This window comes from Thamnophis elegans, chromosome 1 (genome assembly GCF_009769535.1).
Source record: "Thamnophis elegans isolate rThaEle1 chromosome 1, rThaEle1.pri, whole genome shotgun sequence".
Classification (NCBI taxonomy): Eukaryota; Metazoa; Chordata; class Lepidosauria; order Squamata; family Colubridae; genus Thamnophis; species Thamnophis elegans.
This window is the reverse complement of record NC_045541.1, coordinates 150,786,120-150,804,400: the sequence shown is the minus strand read 5'-3', so window position 1 is coordinate 150,804,400 and position 18,281 is coordinate 150,786,120.

Genomic DNA, 18,281 nt, shown 5'->3' with positions numbered 1-18,281 from the left:
AGAAGGCAATTAACAGGGGTCACTATTATCTTTATTGCCCATGTTTAGAAGAAAACGGCATTGAAATAGTCATTTTAGAGCCCAAATCTGAGCAGTATTTTTAAAAGTGAAAGTTATTTAACAGGCACTTTTGATGTAGAACTTCTCTTAAAAATAAGATATATGTTTAATAGTTTTAGAATTGAAATTTCCTATGCACAATAAACATTTCTTATTACATATTTTGCTGGTGAATATCATACACACATAGTTAAACATTCAGTATTTAGTACAACAATGACATTTTTGGTCAAAGTAATGTATTGTTGAAGCAAAATAAGTTACTCTGATTTTATAATAAAATTATAGATGTTTTGTTTCAATTTCAATTGATGATTACTGGACTCTGGAATTTTGCAGATGTTTCTATTTAGGCCCTCTTCCAATTTGAAGGGATATGGAAATCTATTCCTTCTCATATATGCACAGAAATACTGATAATACTAGCAATAATAACATACAGGATGAACAAACCTACCTTTCCCTCTATGCATACCAGTACATAGTGAGAAAATATTTTTTAATGTAAAAATAATAAAAAATGGCTTGAGGGCACTGACAGCAAGGGTTACATCTTGATACAATATGTAACAAGAACTGAACAAGAAGAATGACTTGCAAACTACATATAGCGGTTTATTTATTTTTATTTTATTTTATTATTATTTTATTTTATTTTATTTTTTGAATTTATATTGCTGCCTATTTGCCCATGGCCTCTTAAGAAACAGAAACATAGTAGTGGTGGTGGGAGGCTCCGCCCACCTGCCCAGGCATTTCTGCGCATGTGCAGAAGTGTCATGCGCTTGCACGCACTTGCACACAAGCAAAACACTAGTAAAAAAAAAATGGAAACCCACCGCTGACTTGCAGCATATTCAAACTGTAAGGACAGTAACAATTAGCAGCCTCATTTTGGATCCACAATAGGACAGATGGAGCAGCAAATGTTTAGACCGATATAATCTTCTCTTGGCTAAAGGACAGGTGGATTTTGCAATAACATGGCTCTCTGAGGGTGTCCAGTGGTTGTCAAGGTGATCATTGTTTTATCCAGTAATAAGGTCCCCACACAGGCAACTGTCCTAACCTTGGAAATTTGGATGCCAGCAACACACCAGGCTGGGAGAAGTTTCATTATATTACTGTATGTGATTTATGGTCATGACAAAGAATAGGATTTGTGTGTGTGTGTGCGTGCGTGTGGGTGTTCAATAAACATGAGGATTGAACCGATGGCAATATTTTGCGCTGTTTTAATTTTCACGCAGTGCGTTGAGCTACAGCAGACAAAATAATTACTGATTTTTATTTCTTCTTTTATGTCGCTGTCTGTCTGCGTAATATTGAAATTAGCAAATGATGTCTCCAAAGAGCTGAACATTAAAAACATTAACCTCCTGAACGCTGACAGCCCTTTGGACGTTGTTTCTTCTTGATTTCAAGCCTTTTCCTCTTCTCTCTCTCCCCACCACTTGACCTTGGCTTCATTTGTCCCAGCTGCACTTGCATCCCATTGGCTGCAGGGAATTATGTGATTTGTCTCTGAGCATGTGCAGCATCATCACACCACCTATAGCCCGGGATGGCATCAGCAGAATCACGTGGATCATTTCAGCCAATAAGAGTAAGCCAGTGAATTGTTTCATAAGGCTAAAGGGCTATGAAGCTACAATAAAGAAGGAAAAAGACTGCAGCTCAGAAGAAGAGCATAAGTTTTTCTTTAATGAAAATGATCTGAAGATCAGCCATAGGAGTCTCTTAGGTTTATTAAAACATTCGGGTTTGAGAAGACAGAAATATGGCACCAAGAATATTGGAAATGATATAAATGCAATTGGAACGAATGCTTAAATTCTACTGAAAACTGAAAGATGCTTTTTATCCAGTACTTCTTTTGTGTGAATTATTTGCCTTCTTGCAATGTCTATCTCAGTTTTTGTAAGACATTTTGCTGCAGTGGAGCAAGTGGAGCACAAACATGTGAAATTCTTGTCTTAAATGCTGCAGAAAGTCTGATCTCAAGGTAATTTTATGGCCGGAAAATGCTAGCAGACGGTGTGTGGTTTACTGGAAGACGTCAGCTGGTCTAATTCATTATTTATTGTGCTGCATTTTATGGCTAAGCTCTGAGCAGCAGCATAGCTACTGCCAGCTGTCTTAGGAAGACATGTATGGGGTGGATTAAGAATAGACATGCATCTTAATGCAATTTCAACGGACCTCTGGCCTTCCAAAAGAATGGCCAATGAATGTCTGTCTTCCTGAAGGAGGACAAAACAATTGGAAGGAGATGCGTAGGTTTGTTCCTGGGCACTGTAATTTAGCCATGTTTGCCCTCAGTTTACTATGCCTAGAGATGGAAAAAACCCGGAATGTTTCTCACTAGCTAGCATGCCAGGATGCTTACCCTATCCATTTCTGCCTTACAGAGGGAGAAAGGTTCCCCTTTCAACACTTTATTTAATTATTGAAGAAAATTGATATGGATACTCAACTCGCTCTCAGTGACTCCAGGTCGCTTATCAGGATAAAAACCCAATATAAATAAATAAATAAAAAGCAATAACTCCCATCTCCCTGGTGACAACAGTTAAAGCCATTTGATAGACTCCATCCCACTCTGGGCTCCTCAGAGTCATTGGTGAAACTAGGTATTCAGGACCTTGGGAAAGTATTCACAGTGGGGCCCCAATCTTATCTCTGTGAGGATGAAGAGGGAGGGATCCAGCATGGAGAAGGCCCTTCTTCTTGGTCCTGCTAGATGGACTTCTTAAATGGAGGAGACCCATAGCATTCCTTGCCTCCCCACTCTGGTGGATAAGTAGATGTGCCTGGGAAAAGATATTCTTCAAGTAACCTGGTCCCAAGCCACGAGGGCTTGGAAGAGGACAACAAACACCTTGACTTGGACCCAGAAGCAAATTGGAAAAATTGACAGGAGAGATGACATGTGCACATCTAGGCCTATACAAAAGTACGCAGGTAGCTACACTTTTAATCAATGGAAGCTTCTGGATACTTTTTCAAGGATAGCCCCATGTAACCCCACTCTCTTTCAGGGCTAAGCTGATGTTTATCTAGCTGTTGAATACTTTCTTCAAGGCCATCTCTGTATTCTAAAAGAGAAAAGTGAAAACCAGTGGTGAAATTCAATTTTTTTTACTACCGGTTCTGTGGGTGTGGGTTGGTGGGAATGACAGGGGAAGGATATTGCAAAATCTCCATTCCCTCCGCACTCCTGGGGTCAACCAGAGGTGGTATTTGCTGGTTCTCCAAACTACTCAAAATTTCAGCCATTGGTTCTCCAGAACCTGTCAGAACCTACTGAATTTCACCCATGGTAAAAGCCCAGTCCAATGACTAACATAGCAAGAACTAGGGATATCCACGAGGATGTTTAAAAAAAAGGAAAATTGAGGCTACAACTTTGTGACTGAAGTCTGGCTTAAAGCATGCAAAAAAAGGGAAGGGCTTTGCTTCCATTCTGATTGCATCTTGATTGTTTTTGAAACATCTACACACCCATCCACCCACCCCTATCTCCCAATGGATACCCTAATAAGAATATTATACATTTCTCTTGGTTCGTATTTAAAGCTTTACTGGAAGCTATGAGTCTTGCTGACTCAGAATGGGGAATAGAGAGGGCAGCAATGAAGTAAAGGAAATTAGCTTAGCTTGAAGCCATGGAGCTGCTACCATGCAGCTGGGCATGGAGCCATTGCCCAGCATTCAGGCATAGAGCTAGGCATTGGGTGGGCATGGAGGGTGAAATACGTGGTTCTGGGAAAGCTGCCATGATAGCATTGATGGTGAGGAAGAGAAGGAAGATAGTCAGAATATAAGGCTTACCTGATTACCTCAGCCAGAAATTTGACCTCTTACTATCTGGCTTATTCTGTTGGTCCCCTTTGTACCCTCCCTCTGCATTCTCCTTTCCTTTTCTTGGCATAGGTAAGCTGCAGTAGAGACTTGGAAGTCACATTTCACTTGAGTCTAGGAGTTGGAAAGCATTGTGAAGCAAGAGCAAAGCCAATAAAAAATGATTTGCCCGCAAAGCTCAGCACTGAAAAAACAAAACAAAATCCAGCTTCTTCTGGTTTTGAATAAAATGGTGCAGAAGCAGAAAAAAAGCTGATTCATCCATCAAAACCTGCTGATGCCATAGGACTGGAGAAGACCAGAGTTACTGCAGGAACAGCCCACGTTGACTTGCTTGGTGATTACTCATTTATTAGAATTTATGTTGATCACAGGAGTCTTCCCTGAAGTGAGATAAGCCTGTCTCATCATATAATTAAAACATTTGGACTATTTGTTGATATTCTGCCTTAGTTATGTTCCCCTCTTTCCACCTTTTGTACTTCTCCTTTTTGTCTTTCAGTTTATCAGAGAGTTCTTTGTGCAGCCATACTGGTTTCAATTCCATTGAAATATATGGGTGGTAAACTAGCTGCAACAAAAATTCCTATTCAATATTGTCTCCATTCCCCCCCCCCCCCCCGGAACCAGTGGTGGGTTCTGGCCAATACAGGCTGGTACAGGTGTACCAGTAGTAGCCAGGAGCAGCGGCCACCATACCGGTACGGTGGCTCGTTTGGCCCACCCACCCGTGTTCCATTCCTGTTTTTTTTTTTTTTAAATTATTTTTAATTTTCAAAACAAACACAACACATAAAATCTTCCTTCTTTACATACTGTAGAACGTGTATCAGTTGGTTACAAAAGGCTTTCGTGCATCTTTTCCACAGTCATCAAGCTTAATTCATATTAAGGTGGCGCAGTGGTTAAATGCAGCACTGCAGGCTACTGCTAGATCAGCAGTTCAGCGGTTCAAATCTCACCGGCTCAGGGTTGACTCAGCCTTCCATCCTTCCGAGGTGGGTAAAATGAGGACCCGGATTGTTGGGGGCAATATGCTGACTCTCTGTAAATCGCTTAGAGTGGGCTGAAAGCCCTATGAAGCGGTATATAAGTCTACTGCTATTGCTATATTGCTATTAACTTAAGTATTTTAACTCAGATATTTATACATGTTACCCTTATCATACCTCCATTTTTATTTGACTATAATTGTTTAAACGTCCTTCATCATAAAATATACCAAGATTTAATACATAACCACAAACTGGCATCTCATTTAATATTTCTAAAATCTCCCAATAACACTGAATCCTTATGTCCTATTCTAGCTAAATATCTATAATATTTAATAAAAAAGTTTTCTAATCCTCCTTTCTAAATCACTATTTGCAGTTTTCATCCAGTTTCCTTATGTTGTACCCATACATATATATATATAGGTTGTCCTCATTATCCCTCCTTTATTTGACTATATCCTGTATCACAACATTTTCCCCCTAATAATCAAAACTTAGCTGTAGCTAACTTAGTTCTTTTTATTAACCTTTGAATATAATCCAAAAGGATTTCTAATCTTCCTTTCATGGGTACCATTCAATATTCATATCCAATTATTACTTATCATAACACTACACATTGTATACATTATCATTATCAATTATTTATTTAACTATATCTATTATCACTAAATTTCACTAAGTTTAACTAGTTTTAAGTTATATTCTTCCATCTATCAATCTGTATCTTTCCAATAACAAAACAATCTCATATCTTCTGCCATTTGTGGTACCAATCCTCTAATCATCTTCTTGATCAGCTTTATATGGACTTCTCTTAGCAGCTCCTTGCTTATAAGATCTCTCATATAATCTTGATGCCCACTTTCTGTTTCCTTATTCAGCTTGTCTTTGATTGTCAGCAGTGTTATCAATGCTTTTGCTAATAGAATTTCTTTCTTTAAGTCCATAGATTCTTTAATTTTATCTTCTATATCTTGACCTTTGGAATAGATTTCCTCTCCATTTAATTCCTCTTTCAGTATTCCATTCTTTCCATTTTCAGGAACAAACCAATTACCATAGATATCAGCAGGTTTAATCTCTTTATATTCATTTTCCACTTCAGTTTTTTGAGTTTCAATCACACCGTTTTGCATTTGATGAACATCCTCAATTTTTTCATCATATTTTCTTGTTATGTGCTCTAGATATTCCAGTTTTTCTCTACTTTCTCTACTTTTCTCTACTTTCTCTACTTTTCTCTACTTTTCTCTACTATATTTGACAAGGTGGCGCAGTGGTTAAATGCAGCACTGCAGGCTACTGCTAGATCAGCAGTTCAGCGGTTCAAATCTCACCGGCTCAGGGTTGACTCAGCCTTCCATCCTTCCGAGGTGGGTAAAATGAGGACCCAGATTGTTGGGGGCAATATGCTGACTCTCTGTAAACCGCTTAGAGAGGGCTGAAAGCCCTATGAAGCGGTATATAAGTCTACTGCTATTGCTATTGCTATTAATTTCTGTAGTTCTGAAAATATATTTTGCAAAGTTAAGACCTCTATTTTCTCTTGACGTTGTGCAATTCTAACAAACACAGCTGCTCTAGCTTGGAAGGTTAATAAAATTAAAGCATAGATTCACAAAGTACGTTGTTTTCACTTTTCTCTGATTGAAAATATACTTCAAAGGGACATCTGTGTGTTTCCCTTCTTATCAGCCTGTAGCCAAACAGTAAAATCTTGTGGTGCCAAGTCAAAACAATCGTGAAAAAAAAAGTTCCGTTTTGAATACACAAAGCTCTGATCAACAAAACCTCCCAGCCTCTGAGCGGAAACACTGTTAAAGAATTTCTTTTTGTATCTTTTTTGTATTTCAAGTTAGAAAAAGAGGTCCAATCTTTAAATGAATTAGAAAAATACCCACAGCAATAAAAGAGGAAAACTTTAGTCTATAGATTACAAAGAGTCACAAAGAGAAGGTAGAAAAAGAAAACTTAATCCACCCATTTCAAAAGGTTTGCATAGATTTGATCCATGAAAATAGCATTTAAAAAATAAGATAACCACCATCCAAAACCATTCCAAATTTAATTCTACCGCTTGGTTCTTCTATTGTCCAATTTAAATTGATTTTTAAGTTTTTATAGACAGTCTCTTTTTTAAAACAATAAAAAAAATCCTTGACTGGATTTTTTGTCGCCGGCTTGAAGAACGTCTCTAGCTTCTTTCAGGGATTTTGCGATATCCCCGAGATCAGCAAGACGTATTCTTCCTGTTCACTGTCTCTTCGAGGCAGTTTAGCGGCAAAAGTGTTGGCTGTGGTCTCAGAGCATTGAGACCACACAACCATATCGTCACAACATTGGCTCCTCCTCCTTCCATACCTGTTTTTAAGGCAACTGGCTAATTGCGTCAGCATGCATAGCATGCAGTGCCTGTGTGATCTCTGACAAACAGCTGGGTATTGCAGGGGCGGTGGAGTGCGCATGCACGTGCAGCGTGCGTGCACAACCAGGACACCGGGCCCCATGCGCACCATACCAGTAGTGATGGGGAGAGGAACCCGCCCACTACCTGGAACTCTCAGAAACAGTTTCAAGTTGACCCACTGTCAACTTCAAAATGCTTTGAACAAGAAGCAAAGAATATCAGACACTGTCTCATTTTAAGTAGTTGTAGCTCCCAGAGCATAAACAAAGAAGGTCATGATTCCTCTCCCACTCCCCCCAAAAAAGGTTAAAATAGGAACCAAAAGAAATGGCTAGAACTGCCTTTCCATAGCCTCAAAACATATTGTGAAACAACCCAACACACAACATTGAGTAGTTGCACTGCAAAGCTATTGAGCTAATATTCCTTGTGAAAGATTTATTAGGATAATTGCAATTCAGACACCAGGCTGTTGACTGAGGTAGAGATTAATCTGTAATGAGAAAATGAATGACATCTGAGCGCCATAAAGTTGCCACATTTTTACAACAGTGTGTTGTAAAAGGTAAAAAAAACCCACTGCAGTTTCAATCATGCTATACAGCTGAGTCAGAAATTAATCAATTCAGCTCTCCAGCATTTTCCAGGAGTAGAGAACTCTGGATCAATTTTTAAGCTGGTGGTAAAGAACCATTATTTGAAATTTCCCTAACTTAAGAATCTTGGATGCAGCAATGTTGAGTTTTGCTTTTCAACATTAAGACAAAATGAAAATGAACTCAGCCATCTCTTCTGCTTTCACAAAAATCAGTCCCATGATACATGTTTATTTTCAGTTTTATTTTCGGACGAATCCACTTTCAGCCATCAATCAGGAGGTACAGATAAACAAGACCTCCAACTTCCATGGATGAATTACACTAGTGTTCAGTAAGCAGGAAAAAAAATAAATGTTTTTCTGCAGCACACAAAGTCAACTACTGTCTAAGCCTCAACCCTGTGTTCTTATAAACATTTTCATGCTTTGTTAAAGAAGGAAGATTTTCAATCTGGTATCTGCTTGGTATCTGTTCAAATGATAGGGTCTCTCTGCTTCCAGGTTTTTAAAGAATTTAATTTCTCCTTGGGATGACAGATCTGAGTTGGTTTCCTATGCTGCCCAATCCAGGGATGGCAAACATGTCTGGGGCAGCACTTGGAGGTCATAGTGTCCTATGATGCCCAATCCAGGTGTGGCAAGCATTTATGTCTGGGATGGCACTAGGAGTTGGGCAGAGGGCGGCTGTAGGATGCAACATGCAAGGGGTGATTCAAAATATTCAGATGTGAATCCTGTGTGTGATTTACTGTTTATTACCAGTTATTTTTGGAAGGCAGTTAGAGGCCAAAAACAGATGGCAAGTATACGATAACCACAGCTTAACCTAAGATATAGAAAACTATAGCCCCAGAATTTTCTGTTAGCTGAAAACAAAACTGATTCTAGGATTGACATGGGCAGTACCTACTTTTGATAAATAAACAAAAAATAATAACACAGCTTCCTATTATTTTGAATGTAGTCTAAAACAGATACATCACTATGAAAAATTACGTTTAACTTCCTGCTTTTGGGTGGCTTTCAGATGAATCTTAAGTGGATCTCTTGGTGACTGAAAGCTCCCTCCTAGGGTCTGAGTGGAACATCTTGCCAAGTAATCCCACTAAAGCTTGGCATGTCACACAAACCAGCTCATTTTTATTAAAACAATATAGATGATTGATATGCAATCGGTCTTCAGTGCCCTTGAAATACAGGCATAAGAGGCATCCATACTGACAACCATATTTATAGAAGTCTTCAGTGCTTAAGAACTTCAGAATTGCTTGTTTGCAGTTCCACCTCCTAAATCTCTTTACAGGATTAATCATCCCAGTTTTTGCCAAAATTATGTCATCCACCAAACTGGAAGAACAGACATATACAGGTACTCCTTGACTTATAATAGTTTATTCAGCGACAGTTCAAAGTCACAACACCACTGAAAAAAGTGACTTAGGACCATTACCCACATTTATGACCGTTGCAGCAGCCCCATGATCACATGATTTACATTTGGATGCTTGACAAATAATTCACATTTATGATGGTTGCAGTGTCCCAGACTCATGTGATCCCCTTTTGCGACCTTCTGACAAGCAAAGTCAATAGGGAAGTCAGATTCATTTAACAATCATCTTACTAATTTAAGAACTGCAGTGATTCACTTAGCAAATGTTGAGAGAAAAGTCATAAAATGGAGCAAACTCACTTAAAAAATTTCTCACTTAACAACATAAATTTGGGGCTCAATTGTGATTGCAAGTTGAGGTCTACCTATATTAGGATCATCTTTTTCAACATGGGAGTCACTAAGGAAAGTAGAAACCAAAACGTTTGTCTGAAAACGGGTGAAACAAACTTACGTTTGCTACCGGTTCGCAAATGTGAATCTTCCGCGCATGTTCAGAGCGTCAAAACGAGATGAGCCTACCACCAAGCATGCCTAAAAAGTTAAATAGAAGGGGGGGGGGAATCCACTGTGCCAGGCGATTTACATTAGCTAGAAAGCAGGAAACCTGATGATTCTAGCTATTATTGTCGGAAATACCAGTTCGCCTGAACCGGTAGCATATTTTTTTACTACCGGTTCGGGCAAATCAGTCCAAACCGGTAGCATTTCACCCCTGCTGAAAATCATGAGAACTATGATATAAGAGATTCAAATCAAGGAAGGCTATCACACTATAACTATGCAATATAAAGTGAGGCCCAGGAAACACTTCAGTCTTGCAAAGGAGATTGTCAGAGTAAAAGAGATCCCTGACAGTAAAAATGATCAAAATGACTGCCATAACTAAAAGCAAAAAGAGAAAGTCTTATTCTAAGAACTCAGTAATAGGAATCTCCCTTATATCAGATCACTCAAATGATCACTGTAGTTATCTCTTAATCACTATAATTGATCAAGCGAGTATAGAGATTGATTAAGTGATTATAGTGCTGAAAATCACTACAATCACTATATTCTGAGCTTCCTGCATTAACTCAGAAAGTACAGGTGCTTTGAGACTGTTCTACAGAAGAATTATTGAGCACAGAAGTTACTTCTATAACTGCTATAACCAAACAGGACAGGAACAGACTTCAATGGTTATTTAGAACTGCAGAAAAAACAATTGCAACCAGCCTGCCTTCCATTAAGGACTACTGCATGGGTCAGAAAGAGAGCTGAGAAAATATGTACAGACACCTCATATCCTCGACATAAACTGTTTCACTTCCTCCCCTCAATATGCTGCTATAGGGCATTGTATGCTAAAACAACTAATCATAGATACCGTTTCTCCCCTCTCCCATGCCATCACTCTGTTAAACACCCAATTCCACAGCCCTGTCTTATGCCTAAGGATATTTTACCCATGTAGTAGGGCTGCATTAGTATTATCCTTCTCATCTTTCCTATTACCTTCTATTGGTATCTTTTGATTTATCATTTTGTTATTTGTATGTACATGGACAGCTTATGCACCAGAGACAAATTCCTTGTGTGTCAAATCACACTTGGCCAATAAAAAAATATTCTAATTGGAAATAATCTCCAGAAATTTGATGGTTTTTGTCATCAAATGTTCAGGTAAAAATCTGCAACATTTTATACATAAATCAAGTTGTTACCTCAAGCTTGATGATAGGTAAACAAAAAGAACTGTGACAGAAGTTAATCTGTTATCATGTTTAATGTTTCCTCTTCCCACTGCTTATGAGGAAGAAGATGCTCCATCCACCCCTGCTCCTTCCCATACCCACTTCCTTCTGCTGCTTGCCTTCAAACAACTGCCTTAGAGAAATCCTTCTGGGCTCCTTTGGTAACATGCCTTTGGGATAATGAAATGGCTGCTCCAGGTGAGCTATGAATCAGCAGGTGTGCCTTTGATCACAGCCTCTTGCAGTCCACCATCTATAATAGCTGCTTTTTATTTGATTTAGAATTGAAGGACCTTTGACCCAAATTTCCCCATAGGATTCTTGTCCCTAAATGTCAGCAGTTTAATGCTTGATGCATTTATCAGTAAACTAAAGATTATGCTTTGTTTTGTATTGGATAGCCAATATAGATTTTTCTGGAACTGATGCAATGTTTTGAAATGTTTTTTAGCATTTTATAATGAAAGGTTAAAGTATTTTATATTTGTTGACTAGCAGCTTATTAGATTTTGTTCTTGATCCCTGACAAAAATCAAATCAGATGTAACATTAGAAATTTAGGCATATGTTCATTCAGGGGCCATGAAAATCTATGGGCTCTCTTGTACAAGGAAGGAAAATAAATGAAACTGTAAGAGGACAGGAACAAGGATTTTTCACAGAGAAAACAAAAATTAATACATATATTGACTGTGTTCATACAGCATAGAAGATCATAGTTGTTTAATCATGATTTGTTAAATAAATCACAATTGGTTGTGTTTGCACAATACATTAAATTATAAGGTATATAGTTTACAACCACAGTGGCTGAATTCACAAAACATACTTTTTGTGAATCCAGCCAGAAAAACCAGACCATGTTATGGTTTGCTATATTTCAAATCAAGCCATTGGGACGCACAAATGAATGAAATAATTGCTGAAAGAACTGGGCAGAAAGTGACCTTTCCATGTTAACATTTCATCTACTTGGTTTCTCTTTTCACTCTTCCACAGCCCACCCAATTTAGTGGGGTCCTTTGATGCCCAGAAGAAAGTTTCTTGGGACATCTTAAAGGTTGCTCCCTTCAGTAATTTTCAAGAACCATTCACACAACTGTAAATGAAATCATAAATAATATAATGTGGGAGATGACCAGGCTGAGCCAGAGGGAGGGGTCAAACACATAATAAGTCACAAGTCTCAGCACGCCCACAAGAGATCGAAGGCCAGCCCACCTTGAATGCCTCATAGATTTTCACGTGTGTGTGTATGTGTGTGTGTGTGTGTGTATAGATATAGATATAGATATAGATATATAGATAGATATATAGATATAGATAAAGATAGAGATGTAGATATGTAGATATGTATGTATGTATGTATGTATGTATGTATGTATATATATTATATATATACACACATACATATGATATAGATATATAGATATAGATATAGATATAGATATAGATATAGATATAGATATAGATATAGATATAGATATAGATATAGATGATATAGATACTGGTCTTGTTGTATTCGGGTCTTTTCCCATGTAATATTGAGATTGTCTTGGCAATGTTTCGGCGAGGTCCCACTCGCCATCTTCAGGCTGGTGTTTTCGGCTTTGTGCTTGTGTGAGTAAGGCGTGGTCAGAGCTGTACATATAGACATAGACATAGACATAGACATACATATAGATAGATATATAGATAGATATAGATAGATAGATAGATAGATAGATAGATAGATAGATAGATAGATAGATAGATAGATAGAGATAGAGGATCTGTTTACATATAAGAAAGGAGATATGAGATGAAAAGATTATTTGCTGTATTTTAAGTGAAGGTGATAGGAGGTTGTTAAGATTGTTTATACATATTACATATTCTTTTCTTATTCTTTGTGATACTCTTATTTTTCTTTCAATTTTCTTTTTCTTTCCATATTATTTATTTTTTCTGTTCTATATCTTATCTTTATTCTTTTATATTTTGTGGTTTGTATTAGTTTTTATCTCTTTAACTTAATAAACTAATTATATTAAAGGGATACTGGATGGAGTCCTAGCTCCCTTGCATTAGATGTGGAAACACACAATCAGAAGACCCATCATTTTTGTGAAAAGGTTCCCTGTTTCTTTTGTTGCCTAGTAATCCATAAGTTGTTGTATCAAGAGATTCTTAGTTTTATTTCATTAATTCCAAGACTCTTGCCTATTGATCACTGGGTATGCCTTCGGCAGTCTTGGGAATGGTATTTTGTGATAGCCCAAGCCATGACAGCAAATTGTCACAGGGTCTTGCTATTCCAACTGGTCTACGTATAATTCCACCTCTGGCTTTGAAAAGCCAAGACTTCAGCTGCCACACAGTCAGGTGGATTTTGGGATTCAAATAATATGGTTGTTGAGGTACTTTGATTCATAATGGTCCTGGAACAGTTTTGGGGTAAAAACGGCTTCCTTCTCCTCTGCTAGTATTAACAGAATTAGTAAATTCATTACAACACTATATCTTGAATGCATTGTGTAAATCAGCCCAGAGTCTAAATTTCTTTTACAGAATGACTTTTGAGAATCTCACTGGAAGGCACATAGAGCCATCACCTGGACAAACCGTGTGATTGCATTTATGTATTATTTTCCACGTAGATAGTCATGTTAACCAGTGGTGAAATGCATTTTTTTTTACCACCAGTTCTGTGGGTGTGGCTCGGTGGGCGTGGCAGGGGAAGGATACTGCAGAATCCCCATTCCCTCCCCATTCCTGGGAGAAGGATATTGCAAAATCTCCATTCCCACCCCACTCCAAGGGAAGGATACTGCAAAATCCCCATTCTCTCCTCACTCCTGGGGGAAGGATATTGCAAAATCTCCATTCTCATCCCACTCTGGGACCAGCCAGAGGTGGTATTTGCGGTTCTCTGAACTACTCAAAATTTCTACCAGTTCTCCAGAACCTGTCTGAACCTGCTGAATTTCACCCCTGATGTTAACATTTCACAGCAAATTCAGTGGAACGGGGCTACCAGAATATACATCTAGCAGAGCACTACAGTGTAGCAAAGAGTTAATTTTTTATGTGTCTCTTGATTCTGTGATAGTTATCTGGATCTCACAACCCAAACCTGGTACCTCTAAGAACCTCTTTTCAAATGCACCTAAAGATGGCACAGTCATGCACCAGCAATCCTTTTGTTTTGTGCCACTGCCTGTAACATTGCTTTCATCTGTTTCTCAAGCCCCACAAGGGGCAGCCTTAACAATGTGTTTTAGGACATAATACAGTGATTAAAAAAAAAATCCTAGGTCTGAATCATATTCTTGTTTCTTCAGATATTTAGAAACTTATGGTCTCTTTTGCATTTGGGTTGTTTTGCTTTCTTACTTGTTTGTCTTGTATTGGTTTTGAGAATCATCCACAAAACTTGATCTGACACACCTTTAGAAATAGGTCACAGGGAAACGTGAACTAGATCGCCACCATCATTCTGTTTTTGTTTTGTAAGCCTTGTTGCAGAGTTGCTTGTACAAACCTCCCAAGTAGAGTGGGGAGTGTCCTCCAGAGCACCTTTGAAAGTGATTGATTTTTAATGTGGCAGAAGAAGTAATGAGATGATTTACGTGACTGAATATAAACTAAATCATGTAATTTTTGGCTAGTTTCAATAACATTTTGAAGGTGGACCCTGGTATGTCCCTCAAAATCCAAATGTGCATTTCAGGGAGAAGGAGGATCCACGTTGCGATGTTACAACGTGATGTCGCGTTACTATGAGACCACCGTTGACACTTTTGCCGCTGGGGGGTCCATTGAGACCTAAACTGACCTGTAGGGATGGTGATCAGGAAGACAAAGCCTTGCTGGTCTCAGGGATATCGCAAAATCCCTGATAGACCCATATCTTGGCTGGAATTCACAATCTATTGGAAGGATATGGGAGAATTGAGAAGAAGTTGGAAAGACTAATCTTCCTCACAGCAAAAGGTGATGGGGTTGGAGCCCTCAAAATTAAAGGGGAGACTGAAGATATAGAAGATAAAGATAAGACAATAAATGAATTTATTAATGGAGCAAATGTGGGTGAAAATGGAAAGAAGGGAATATGGAAAAGGGAATTAGATGAACTGGAGCTCTACCCCAGATTCCAGGACACAGAAGAGAAAAAAATACTAATGATGATAGACATAAGAAGAGAATTTTTTTCAGAAGCAAGATTGACAAATAAAGACAAGTTAACTTTAGTAGAAACTGGTGGGCAAGGAGATTATCTAAGAGACCCTTCAAGCAGCAAAGTGCGGAGAGAAGCCTATAAAAACCTTATAAAGGAGATAAAAAGAAGACTGACTCCACAATAGGCAAGAGAAATAAGACTGTTTTGTTACTGGAAAGATACAGGTTGACAATGAAAGTTGGTAATAAAAATAGTTTTTAAAAAATTATTGGTGATTAATAAGTAGGAATTTTGTAACTCCTAGATTGTTTTAGATTGTTATTAAATGTTTACTTGCTAACAATTAATTAACCATAAATAATAATGAAATGATAATTGATACAGCGTAATGATATATACATGTATTGATTTAGTAAAAGAAATTTGGATATAAATTGTAAATTGTGACTTGGGAAAAAGACCTATAAATTTTATTAACAAATTTTCATTTAGAACTTGTTATAAAGGTGTAAGGTTTTTTGGGGGGGTGAGGGCCCTGATGAGAGGAGATGGGGCATAAATAGTAAATGATTTTTAGCCAATTATAATAACAACAAGGAAATGTCAATGGATATTGTTTAACAATATATACACGCTATGGTATTGGCAAAAGTAATTGGATATAAATTTTAGTCAGTGAGTTGGAAAAAATGGGGGGGGGGAAGGCTTAGAAATTTTATTAATTGACTTTTACTTAAAAGATGCTATAAAGGTGTAATGTTATTGGAGGATTTTTTGAAATAGCTAATGAATGCCATTATGTGGTTGTGTCTTTAAGTATGAATGATTTGAGGTAAAAACATGTTCAAATAATTGTAGTCAAATGAGAATTGTGGTACATTGATAGTAAGATATACAAAGATTTTTGACTTAAAGTGTATAATCTAATATGAACTATAAGTAATGACTGGGGAAGAAATGCCTGAAAGTTATCTGTAACCAATCGACACGCTTTCTACAAGATGTAATGAAGGATGATTCTTTTTTTGTGTTTTTGTTCAATTAAAATAAAAAAAAATTCAAAAAAAATCCACATGTGCATTTCACATTAACAAATGTTATACACCAGAATTAAAGATTTGGAAAGAAATGCAGAACTGTGAAAAATCTCACTCTCTTTATTATTACTCTCTTGGGAGCCATGGTGACATGAGGACTGTTAGCTAGAGATGCCATGGTCTCATAGGTACCTTTGTTGATCTGTTTGCTACAGTAGTTTATTCTGATCATTGCCATTCAGCCATTCATGCAGGGCAGAAATGTGGCATTTCTAAAGGTGCTATGTAATCTTCATTTACTATTGACACATTTGGGAGAATCTTTATCCGTATGGTGCTCAAAAAAAACCTTACATCTAAATACTTGTAAGACAAAGGAGATGGTGCTAGATTTCCGAAAGCACAGAGAGGAGCCTGCTCCACTGTATATGGAGCGGGGATGTGTGGAGGAGGTTTCCTCTTTGAATTATTGGGAGTGTTTATTAGTCAAGATCTCAGAGAAAAACAACACATCCCTGGTGATTGGCAAGGCCAAACAGAGACTTCATTAAGGAGTCCTGCGACAAAATCAGGTGGAACAATGGCTGATTACCTCTTTCTATTGGTCCATGATAGAAAGTGTCCTCACATACTGCATTACAGTATGGTATGCTGGTTTAACTGATGCAGACATGAAGGCTGAGTGATCAATTTGGCACAAGAAACCGTTGGTTGCCCTTTAACACCACTGTATGACATCGCCGGGTCTTGCTGCTTTAGCAGAGTAAGGAAGATGCTCAGAGATGATTCACAGCCTGGTCAGTGTCTCTTCGCACTTCTACCATCAGGCAGAAGACATTGAAGCATAGCTAGCTGAACAAATAGGTTTAAAAATAGTTTCATTCCTTGTGCCATCAGACTCTTAAACACAACCACAATCACTGGAAACGTATGACTAGTTTTTCTTTTTGTTTCTTTCTTTCCTAATTACTTGCATAAGGATTATTCTTTGTACTATTTATGTCGTTTGTATTTTTTGTCATGGATTGCACCATTGAAGCTAAAACCAATTTTGTTGTATACATGATGTACAATGAGAATAAATGCTATACTATACTATCTTCTTTTATGCCAGGTCTCTAACACAGGCATTGTTGTTTAATGCCACATTCCAGATTTTTACAATCCAGAGTTTCCATATGCATTGAATTACAACAACCATCTTCAACGAGTATGGTCATATGCCAGTATGTTCATGCATCTGGCATTGCAAAGGATCTTTAGAGCATTTTAAGAGATAGGGTGGCCACTTCTTGAGGACAAGTGGTTTCCCTCCACAGTGCAGAGGATTATGCTAGATCAGGGTTGTTAAACTCGATATCATTGATGGCTACATCAGAGTCTTCTAGTCCAAACCCCTACTCAATAGACCCTATACTATTTCAGACAAGTATTTGTCCAATCTCTTCTTTAAAAACTTCCAGTGATGAAGGACCCACAACTTCTGGAGGCAAGCTGTTCCACTGATTAATTGTTCTGTCAGGAAATTTCTTCTTAGTTTTAGGTTGGTTTTTTCCTTGATTAGTTTCCGTCTATTGCTTCTTGTTCTGCTTTCAGGTGCTTTGGAGAATAGATTGACCCCCCCCTCTTCTTTTGTGGTAGATCCTTATATATTGGAATACTGCTATCATGTCAACCCTTCTTTCTATCCTTCTTTTCATTAAACCCAATTCCTTCAACTGTTCTTCATATATCCCCTAATCCAACCCACTAATTATCTTTGTTATTCTTCTCTGCATTTTTCCCCCAGTCTCAACATCTTTTTATATCATGGCAACCAAACTGGATGCAATATTCCAAGTGCGGTCTTATCAAGGCATTATAAAGTTGAATTAACACTAATGTAATCTTGATTCTATACCTCTATTAATTCAGCCTTGGACTGCATTGCCTGTTTTGGGTGGCTTCAGCACGGTATTGGCTCATATTTAAGGGATTGTTCACTAGGAGTCCTAGATCTCATTCAGTTGAGAGTGATTAAGCC